General features: G+C 44.3%; 1 protein-coding gene and 1 non-coding gene across 4 annotated transcripts in view; one reads left to right on the forward strand and one right to left on the reverse strand.

The window, feature by feature from the left end:
* The window catches only part of Zdhhc14 (zinc finger DHHC-type containing 14), a 373,515-nt gene that overhangs the window by 193,330 nt on the left and 169,134 nt on the right, over nt 1-11,051 (forward strand). The gene's annotated exons all lie outside the window — the stretch shown is intronic.
* On the reverse strand, nt 5,065-5,170 carry LOC111816003. Its single transcript, XR_002820558.1, has one exon. It is a non-coding gene; the product is annotated as a U6 spliceosomal RNA (small nuclear RNA).

An 11,051-nucleotide genomic window follows, 5' to 3' on the forward strand; every position in this document is an offset into this window, starting at 1 on the left:
TTTTTTTTTTCCAGAACTAGTTTTACTTTGTGTCATTGTCCTTCACATTGGTAATAACCACTGTAAAATCACATACATCTTGATTGTGTCTTTACTTTTTAGCTGATGAGGAGTCTGTTGGCTGTGACTGAGCTATGATGAAGTCTCCGCTCTCCTGTGCCATTTCATTTAGTGTCCTGTACCTAGGTGTCCACACTCTTACACAGACATGACCCTCCCCAACTTGGTGGGACCCAAATGGTAGGTGTCACAGGTAGCTCTTTCTATCACTTTTTGCCTCTTTTCAAAAAGTGGTATTTTCTAACCATTGTCCAACTTCTGTTTGGATCTCTATTTGCCTTCAAAATCACAATTTCTGCCTCTTACGGTTTTATTCACAGTGAGCACATGAGCTTCCTGCAAGCACTCCACAGGCCCCGGAGCTCTGTTCAGGGCTGAGTAACACCTGCCTCCGAGATTCTTTTGTGTCTTTACCATTCTCTCTCCCCTGCTGCGCTCTGTCCCGCTCTCACCAGAGATGTTAGGGTACCACCTAATGAACCTTTGGACACTCTCCTGTGCACCAACTCATACAGGTGCTGTGCCTATAGCCAGAGTGTCCCCTGCCCTTTTTTCTGTCTTCCTGTGGAGTGGGCTCACTGGGTTATGCTGAACAGAGAATAATGCTGTCCACTGCTTTTCACTGTGTAGGCATCACAGCTAGATTCTTTCAATGGATTATCTCAACCCATGCAGCAGCCTCACCGTTGTCTTTAGACACTCTGCCATCCCAATTTGTGAGGAAGCCAGTGCTCAGAAAGGAAAGTGGTTTGCTAGAGGTCATTTGGCCAGAGCTCAGAGTCCAGTGCAGTTGCACATGACATCACACTCTGTACTCTTAGCTGCGGCCTGGTCAGTCCCCATCTAGTTGCCATGGAAACCAAGCCCTAGGCTCAGAGAGAGACTGAGACAAATCTATGCAGGACTAATCACATTTTGGGGTTCATGGAAAAGGTAGCACTTCCTTTTCCTCTAGATTGTGTTTTCACCCTGCATCCTGGCAATGTCATCCAGCCCACAATTTTCTGGTCCCCTTGACTGACTCCCCCTATCGTGTCCATGGGCTCAGCCACAAAGTGCTGGGTCGGCATCCCATGACTGGTTCTGAAGTCAGGGCCCAAGTGGGCAGCAATGGAAGCCCCACAGCAAAATTCCACACAATCCAACTCCTCGTGGAGCTGCCTGAAGATACAGAGGCTTTTTGTCCACAGGGAACGTCCCTGATGTCTAGACATTCGAAAATATTTGTGAATAGGCTTAGAAAAGGGGGAACTCACCATGTCTGTACCTTCCGGAAAAGACAATGGCTTTTGAAGAAAATGGCACCCCAGGAATAAAAAAAAAAAAAAAGAAAAGAAATAAAAAGTAGATTCCTCATTTGGGGAGAAATGCTAGAATCATCTAGTGTGTGCTAAGCCAGGGAAGGGTAGGCAGTGAGTCCCACACGAATGCAGGGTGGAGGCTCAAAATGTCAAAACTCTTCATTATCTCTTTAAAAAATAAACCCCAGCCTGGGAGAGCTGGAAACCAGATGTCACAACTCAAAATTTTGGTATTTGAGGAAATACCACAAGATTTTGAAGGGTCTGGAAGGAAAGAGGTAGAGATTTTGTTTTTCCACAAGGATTTGGAAGGATGTGTGGTTTCCATGTAGGACATTCATGGAAGCCTGTGTTATTTCTTCTTCCTAGAGAAATTCAAATAGTAGGAATGTACCAAGCATTGGAATTGAACCCAGTTTGTGATGCAGATGTATTAACTAACTTTTGAAGTTGGGAAACTGTACCATGTAATACTTGGAATGGAAACATCTGGTGGTAACTAAAAAAATCCATCCTATAGCCTTTCTCATCATAGGTCCCCTTTATACAGCTATCTTCTCTGGATATCTTTGTATGAGGCAAGTGGTGCTTGGTTCCTTTTAACATGAACAGAAAACAAGACAAGAGGGACTGTTTAGCTTTGGTGTGATCACACCACACTGAGCTGAGGAGTTCCGATCCCCAAATCCACACATATTCTAGTGTTTACCTGTCCTGAATGTCTCTCTTCATAGAGATCAGGATTGTGTAATGTTTTCTATAGGACAATGAGCTCCTCCCTAGGAACAATGATGTAGTGCTTCATTTCAGATAAAAGGATCTCTGTTCTGTCTCTGTTTCTCTCTCCCCATCATGTCACCATCTTGATTTTTTGTTAAATCTGCACAGTGATGGACTAGAGCAATGCTGACATGCTTTGCTAACAACCAGAAATGTTCTGGGATTATAATCTCACATCCAAGGCCACGAAAGAGGATGGATGGTGAAATAATCAGGTTAGGGGAAAATCAGCCACAAGAGAGTAGGAGGCAATAGGCTTCAAGAAGGTGAAGAAGTAGATCAGGTGGCAAGAGGGATATGAGATATTTGGGGTCCCAAGACTCAAGGACATGGTTAAAGGAACAGCATGTCAATGAAAACTAGACGTACTCTACCGTGCCAGCCAGGGCACCAAGGAAATTGGGGATTCATGACTCTATCCTTGGTGTACAGTGTCTTTCTGTGTCCTCCTCTCTTCCTCCAGGCGGTGCTGAGTTAGACATTCTAGTCCAAAGGCATCCCAGCCACCCTGAAGATCATCCTGGACAATGTCCTTAGCTTACATATGAGTAAACTGAGGCTCAGAGAGAGACCAGGACAAATCTGCCTCGAGCTCGTGAGTGGCAGGCTTTGCCCCTGAAACGAAAACGTTGCCACTCTGAGTGAGGTCAGTGAAAGAGGAACATCAGCTTCCCCTAGGAGGGTACTAGAAATATGGAAGCTGCTGGCAACTGAGTCACAGAAGAGCTGAGAAGCAGTGCTCTGGGGCCTACCCACAGCCTCCTGGTGACCTTCCTCTATAAATTCTCAGGATTGTCACATTTTCAGGAGTTTGGCTAACTACATATTTAAGTATCAGTCTAATAACCAACCTCCCTGCAGATAAACATCATCGTATTCTTTATTAATATTTAGTAAAAACAACCATCTTAATAAACACCCTCTCTGTAGAGATTTCAAAGTCCATCAGTGTTAATCTTATTAGTAAAGTATGGGGGGTGAGCACAGGATCTGTGGCTAAATCGACGGAGCCTGAGTCCCCAACCCTTCCACTTACTATGTTACTTTGAGAAGTGAGGTGGCCCCGATTTCAGGGCCTGTTTTGCTTCTTCTTTTGATTGGTTATGAAAATCTAGGAATCCCATATGCTTAAGAAGGTTATTTAGCCTGCTTAGCCGCTTAAACACAGGGGATGACATATTCTGTTCATTTTAGAATGCAAAGCTACGTGCATACCAATCTAAATTCAATAAGCAAACTGTAGGTACTGCAAAATAATACATTTACATTACCCACTGAATATTACTATTTATAGGACTTTAATTGACACTTTTGGAAGGGGAAGCATGATGATAATAGGGCTTTTGAGTGAGGGACTGAATCAGGCCATTAGTGAGTTTGGTTTTAGAGGGAAGCCAGGAATCAGCAGGACAGTGGTTGGGCCAGAGATGCTGGAGCGATGATTAGGCCTCTGTTGGGGGCTGGGCCCTGGAGGAGGGGAGACAAGCCTGGCTTCTCAGGGTAAAATGCCTTTGGAGGAAGCTGAGTGGGCCGGCCTTTGTGCTGGGGAAGCAGGAGGCTTTTATTATTGTGAATGCAGAGGTAGCATGCAAGGAAGTTCTGGAATAAAGGGAAACAAAGACCTCAGTGCAGGCAGAGGGAATGGGCCAGGACAAGGGGGTGTGGCAGGCAGGATGCCGCTGGGAGGGGCTGGGGGAAGACTGAGCAGGCGATGCCTTGTGGAAAATAGTGCCAGGCACACAGAGCCCCCGAGGCACCTCAGGACCGGGTGCTGGACCTGACTCACCCTGGGTTTTCCTGCAGACAATTGCAGGGAGAGCCTGGTTCTATCTGACTGGGAGCATCCCCCACTCTGCTTCATGCCAAACACTCCAGGACTAGGGATCAGATCTAACCAGAGCCAGCTGGCTCTATGTTCCTGATTATCCCTAAAATGTGTTGGTTTTAGAGGAAAACTCTCTGGGGGTTTGTTAAAACACAAAGGCAGATTCTATTCAGGGGGGACCACTGAGACAGGGACTAGTGCAGTGGGGCTTTATAGCAGAAAAGGGACAATGGGCCTAACTCTGCACATAACAAAGAAAGTGGGAAGCTCAGCGTCCTGAGTTTAATCCCTGGACTGAAGGGGGGGGGGGCGAGACCAAAAGAAATATTAAAAAAAAAGAAAGGAGGGGATTTATAGCAGAGGGACAGGGTGAGGGTCGGTACATGGAAAATAGTTGAAGAAAATGGTAGGAATAGATAAAACAACCTAGTAGAATTCCAGAGGAGTCAGGGCAGAGGCATCAGAGATAGTTGTTGCAGGTAGAAAGGATGAGGAATTGGACCAGATATTAAGTGACCAGATTTCAAAGATAGAGGCTTCTGGCTAATCTCACAATTCTTACTAAAACTAGACAAGACAGAAACAAACACAGAAGTCCCAAAGTCAGGCCTTAGTGAAGACAGTTCAGAGGAGACTGACTACAGACTTTGTCCAAGAGACTTTGTCACAGACGGCCAGGTGCCCTTCAGACCCCACATACTCTGGGCATAGATGTCACCTGTGGGGTCCATATACCAGCTGTGATGTCACTGAAACTATGCCATAGTTCTTGCTCTCTTAACTCACTTTTTTAAAAATTAATTTTATTGAGAAAAAAATAGCAATAAGACAGTTTCAAAACAGGTTAGTAGGACAGTTACAATAATTAATACATTACATACTGTTGTCTTCGGAGTAGTTATTCATAGTACAAGATGCAGACATGGTATCTTGTGTAAACTCTATTAGTACAAATCTTTCTTCTCATTGAACTAAGAGAAAGTAGACTTTTTTTTTTTTTTTTTTTTGGTGGTACCAGGGATTGAACTCAGGACCTTGCACTTGCCAGGCAAGCACTTATTCCACTGAGCTATCTCCACAGCCCTAAAGAGAAAGTAGAAAAACATGGAATGGTTCACGAATTTATGTGTCATCCTTGTGCAGGGGCCATGCTAATCTTCTCTGTATTGTTCCAATTTTAGTATATGTGCTGCTGACTTAACTCACTTTCCATCCCCCCAGTGCCCCATTTCATTTCCATGTGACTTCTTTTCCTCCTTTAGACTCCTACATTGTAGGGCAGAGTCGGTTCAAGGTCTTTGTAAATTTATGGGCTTTGGGGGTTTTGCCTGGGGCATAGGGTTGCTGTATCTCTTTTTCCATCTGTACTCTGGAAAACTTGAAGATTAACTCTTTTATTTTATGTTCTGGCAGATAAGTTCTGAGGTTAGGATTACCTAAGAGCATGAGTAGATTAGTATCTACGGTGTAGCCCCAAATTCCACATGGGCAGCCCTGAAAGTCACAGCACTCAGACCAGAAGTTTCCTTGAATGAACATGAGTGGGATGCAGGTGGTGTGACCTGGGAGGACAAGCGATTGTCATACAGAGGCTCTTCCTGCCACTGGGTCTGGGAAGGAAGAACTTCCTAACAATTTCCATTTATCTACATTCACCCTCCGAGCTCCTATAGGAAACATTGGCTTACCTAGATGGACAGAAGTGAAGGCAATTTAATTGGAAACTGGAGAGCAGCAGGGGTGAGCCTATGGCACATGTGTCACGGTCACATTAATAGGCTCAAAATGTTTGTCATCACAGCTGCATGGTAATACTTTCTTGGCAAAAACAGAAGTCTAAGTGGAAGCAAGCCAAGTTCCATACTAGCACACTTTAGAGTGTGCACTCCAAAAAAAAATCTCTTTATCCTCCTTTAAAAATGGAAACTTGAAGTCCAAGAGTAGGTGAATAAGTGAGTTGCTCTTTACCTCAATAGAGCTAAAACAGGTTAAAATCTCCTGTGACCCTCACGGAGCTGGAAGGTGAGACACTTGGAGTGCTAGCAAGCAGAACACCCACTGGAAACATAATGGCAGCTATGTGCATAAATATACATTTCCTAGCAGCCATATCTAGAAAGTAAGGAATGAATAAAATAAATTTAAATATTTTATTTGATCTGATATATCAAAATATTACAACAAGAATTTCAACAAAAAAAAGTACGAATGTAACATTTTCCTCTCCTTTGAACTGAGTTTTCAAAATCTGGTGTATGTTACATACCTATGCTACGTTTCTGCTTGAATTATTCACATGTCAAATGTCCAATAGACACGTGACCAGTAGTGATCACATCATGCCATGGAATTACAGTACAAAGAACCGAACTTAACTAGTTACTGGAATCTTTCCCACATAGCTGTTGTGTGTGTTTGTTTTGGGTTGTTTGAAGAAAAACTGGACAAAATGGCTTTTTTATTTTTTAATGTATTTAGTACAGGGTCGACAGGGTCTCACTACACAGATCAAACTCATAGTGATTCTCCTGTTTTCAGCCTCCCAAGCACTGGAGTTACAGGCACACGCTACCACGCTCAGTCTCCATTGCTGGCTCAGTGCACCCTGGGGGGCAGGGCCGGCAAGGCATGCTGGGGATCAAACCCCAGTCTCTGCACCTACCAAAGCAGGTGCTTTAATCCACTGAGCTATCTGGCTGGCCCAAGAATGGCTTTTAACTTTTTTTTTTTTAAATCTCTGAAGGAGAGCTTCATATATATATATATATATATATATATATATATATATTCAAGTATATACTGGATCCTAGACACTAGGATAATCAGACTGTATTTTTTATTTTTTATCTCTATCAATAGATTATAAAACTATAAACAATAAAACCATCTGAAATATTTAAGATGACCCATGATTATCATTCCTTAATATGGTCAAATTCTATGCTTTTTGATTAAACAGCATAGAACTTGTTTATTTATGTTTATATGTGTATATGCATGCTCATATATGAATGTTCATCAGAATAACCTGGAAGGTCTTAAAACATAAGCCATGGGGGCCCGTGCCCCATGTAACCTGCTGAGTGGGGAGATCTGTGTTGGAGCCAAGAAGCGCATTTCTAACAAGTCTCCAAGCAGTGCTGGTGCTGCTGGTCTGGAGCCCCCACTTTGAGAATGCTATTGTAGAGTGGTTTCTCCTTGAACATCTTTTGCCTTTTATGTAGTCTGTGAACCTGAAGGCAGAGTCGAGCATCCCTGGGCAGTTGAATAACCACAAGGCTCCTGCATATCAAAGGGATTCTCTGGGGAATAGACAAGTCATCTTTCTGTGTCTATTTTCTAAGACACAGATGTAGTGACACAAATGGGAAATTCCTTGAGAAACTTATTTAAGAGTCGCACCCAGGGACTGAATGGGCTGGTGTGAAGCTGCCTAAGAGAAGCCTCTTAAGTTTCTGGTTTGGGACCAGTGTTGCAGATTTTGGCCACACCAGCCCCTCTGTAGTCAAGGTTGATTAAGGACTTCATCCCCAAGCTCTATCTAAACCTCCATCCAAGCTCCAGGTGCAGGACACCCTACCACTATAACACTGCCAGTAGAAGTGGCAGTGGGGGCAAATGCCTTTCTCTCTTTTTCAGTTATTGTCATTTTAGTACGGACCTTTGATAGACCAAGGGACAGTTGCAGGGTAACTCTCCAGAGCCTTTGTTCTTTTGCACCTGTGCTATAAATGACTCAACATAAATCTTAGTTCATTTGGGTAGTATGCCATGAGATTTCCTGTCTAGAAAAAAAAAAGAGGGGCTCATTTTCTCTTAGATGTAGATGCAGGTTTTGCTCATCTATCATAGTGATCTCACCGATGCCAACTGAAAGGTCAAGTTCTTAGAAAAGAACAGAGCAACAAAACGGGTGGCAAATGATAAGTAATCATGGCTGGATTTTGGCAGAAGATTATCTGACACCTCCTTCCCTCCTACTATCTGTCCTGCAGCTGGACAGACTTTGACTGGGAATGACCAAAGACTTCTCTCAATGAGCACAGAATACTTCTAACATTTATGTAGCATTTTAAAAATTCTTATAGTGACATATCGCAAACTTAAATGAAAAATGTTTCTGGATGGCTATTTAGTTAGAAGATTAATCACTATCAGTTCATTTGTTTATTTTAAGAATGGTGATGTCTCGGGTACCATCGAAGGACCCCTAGCTGGGAGACTAGGATACACACATGAAACCACCAGTAGTTTTTGTTTCTTTGTTTTTGACAGAGTATCACAAGCAAGGGCAGATGATTATAATGAGGATTTACAACCTCCACAGTTTTGCCTGATCCTTTTTCCTTTTGAGGCCCCTCCTGTGTGTATTTCAGAATGGTTAACAGCATCCCTTTCTTCTACTACTGAAACTGCAACAACTGAATCATCTCTCAACACCACCAAGTGTCCCTGGGTAGCAAAATCACCCCCAGTTGAGAACCACTGCTGTAATCAGCTGGATTCTGAGGGCCAGAGGGACATGAGCCCAGGAGAGGATCTGAAGAGATTTGTCACAGGCAGTGGTCAGGAAAGACTGGATCTGAGCTGTATTTGAAGAGACATGAGGAATATGGTTTGCCTGAGGAGGTGGCCCTGGGGTGACAGTGGCAGAATTATGAGAAGGAATGTGTTATTTCAGAAGCTAGTGACTATACAGGAAAACAGGGTGACCCAAACCAGGGCCTGCAGGTGACAGCGGTGGCACCCACAACAATAGGGGCAGTTGTTACCAGGTCTGGTTAGTGCATAGTAGGTAGTAGCTGCTCAAGCCAGATTTCAGCAAAAAAGAAAGCAGAAACAGGAAAGAAGAAAGAAAGCCAGCTAGTATGTATGTGGCACCTGCCCTGTGCCAAACACTGTTTTGATCCCACCTATGTTCATTTAGTCTTTTCAACAACCTGTGAGGCAGGTGTTCTCATTATTCCCATTAAACAGCTGGAGAAATGGAAGCATGCAAGAGAGAAGTAACTTCTGAAAGTATTTCAGCTGGTGGTAGCCCTCCGGCAGGTTGCTCTGACCTGCTGTGCCCAGCCAGGGTTAGTTAAACAGTACGGGGGTGATGGTGCTCTATTACTACAGGAGAGGAACAGGCCTAGAATCCAGGCACTAAAGCAAGGCTTGAATAGAACGAAACACTGACCTGAATTTACATTGAAGTCAGGAATTTGCAGGAAAAGTAATTTCTTGGGAAAGCTAGAGATGAAGGGGTCCAAGAGGAGAGCTCAGCTTTAGCAGCCCTGAGACTCAAATAGGGAGTGCTAAGCTGACACCAAAGCAGAGGCTATGATTGGAGGGACAGGGGAGGCTGGGAGGGAGGAGGAGAAGGCTGCCTTGCATTTAGGATTACACTGGGAATGGGCCATAGAGCCTGAAGAATTCTCTTTCCCAGTAGAGCTCTGAGAGGAGGGATGATGAGATGAAAACATTAGGATAACCAGAAGCCTTGACTTTGAGATGCTGCTAAAGTGCAGAGGGTCTCTCGGTGGGAAGTGGAGCGGGCTGCAGCCTAGAGGCCCTGGCCTGGTACCTGACTCTGCCAGGCCCTGACAGTGCAGGATCAGGGTAGGTCATTCACCCTCTAGCCTCGAGTCTGCCACAGGGACAACAGAACACAGATTCTGCCAGGTACTGAGGGCTAAATGAGATGTTGGGTGCAGGCCTGGTGCAGCTTCTTGCTCATAGCAGCAGAGGAAACACTGCTGGTAGTGATGAGGTCAGTCAGAGAGGGAGAAATTGGAGCCCAAGCAGGTGGGGAGGAGGCTGCCGTCATGGCCCAGAGAAGGATGCGCCCTGGGCAGAGAGACACTGGTAGGCTCCATGGTGTGGCAATCATTGGCAGGGCTTCCTGTTCTGGTTGGAGAGCAAAGCTGATTTTGCCCTGTAGCTCACCCAGGACCCATGGCCTTTAAGTGGATAGACAGTGAGTGACCAGGGCTGGTGTGGACGTTCAAGTTCAGCTGAGCTGAGCAGTTCAATGTGTCCAGCATTACGTTAGATTGAAAGATGAGATAAAAGCAAACTGTTATTTTGGGGACAGGACTTCAATTACTCTTATTTGCAAGGTAAGTTCTAAAAATAACCTCAGCATTAAATGGCCTAAGAGAAGAATTATGGTACAGTGCTTGGCAGTAAGGCGCATCGGTCTCCAAAATGCTCCTACCATGGAGCAGAGTGGGGACCACAGATGGCTCTTAGCTCAGTGCCCAGAAGGCAAATAGATTAGAAGTGAAGGGCACCCCAGGGTGGGACCTTGTGCTTAACAAACCTGCATTCCCCATCACCACCATAATACTTTGCATATGGATTACTGCTCAGTTTCAGTGAATGTTTTTTTGGCAGAACCGGGGATTGAACTCAGGCCCTTGCACTTGCCAGGCAAGCACTTATTCTACTGAGCTATCTCTCCAGCTCCCTCAGTGAATGTTTTTGATTGCCTAAACCAGCATTGTCCCATAGGCATACAACATGAGCCACGGACGCAGGCCACACACATGTTAGAGTTTCCAGTAGTGATTTGATAGTAGCAAAAAGAGACAGGTGAAGTCAGTTTTAATATGCTGGTTTTAATCTAGTTGGGCAAAGTATTATTATTAAAAGTGTAAAAGCTATTTAGAGAGTATTGAGACAGATTTCATTCTCCATGTTTATACCTAATCTGAAACCTGGTGTTTTGTTTTTGTTTTTTTTTTTTTTTTTTTTTTTTTTTTTTTTTCCTTACAACACATCCCAATTCAGAATTGCCACATTTTGAACACTTCTGTGGCCAGTGGCTCATCACACAGGCCTGAAGTCCTCTGTTAAGGGGATGTCATCCCAGCAAAAGGCTCTGAGCTCAAGGACACTTATGTCCCCAATTCCTATTTGAATAATGCCACATCCACTAGGTGCAGTTTGTAGCTCATTTCCCATCTAGCTAGTTGGCTTTGCCTGAAGGAAGCTGTTTAGGAGCCACTGATCACCCCAAGAGGCCACAGGTGGCTGTTTAATGCCAACAGTCACCAGTCTAGAAGGCTGCCAGCTAGCCCTTCCCAAGTCTTTTTTTT

This window comes from Octodon degus, unplaced genomic scaffold, assembly GCF_000260255.1.
Source record: "Octodon degus isolate 3935 unplaced genomic scaffold, OctDeg1.0 scaffold00024, whole genome shotgun sequence".
Classification (NCBI taxonomy): Eukaryota; Metazoa; Chordata; class Mammalia; order Rodentia; family Octodontidae; genus Octodon; species Octodon degus.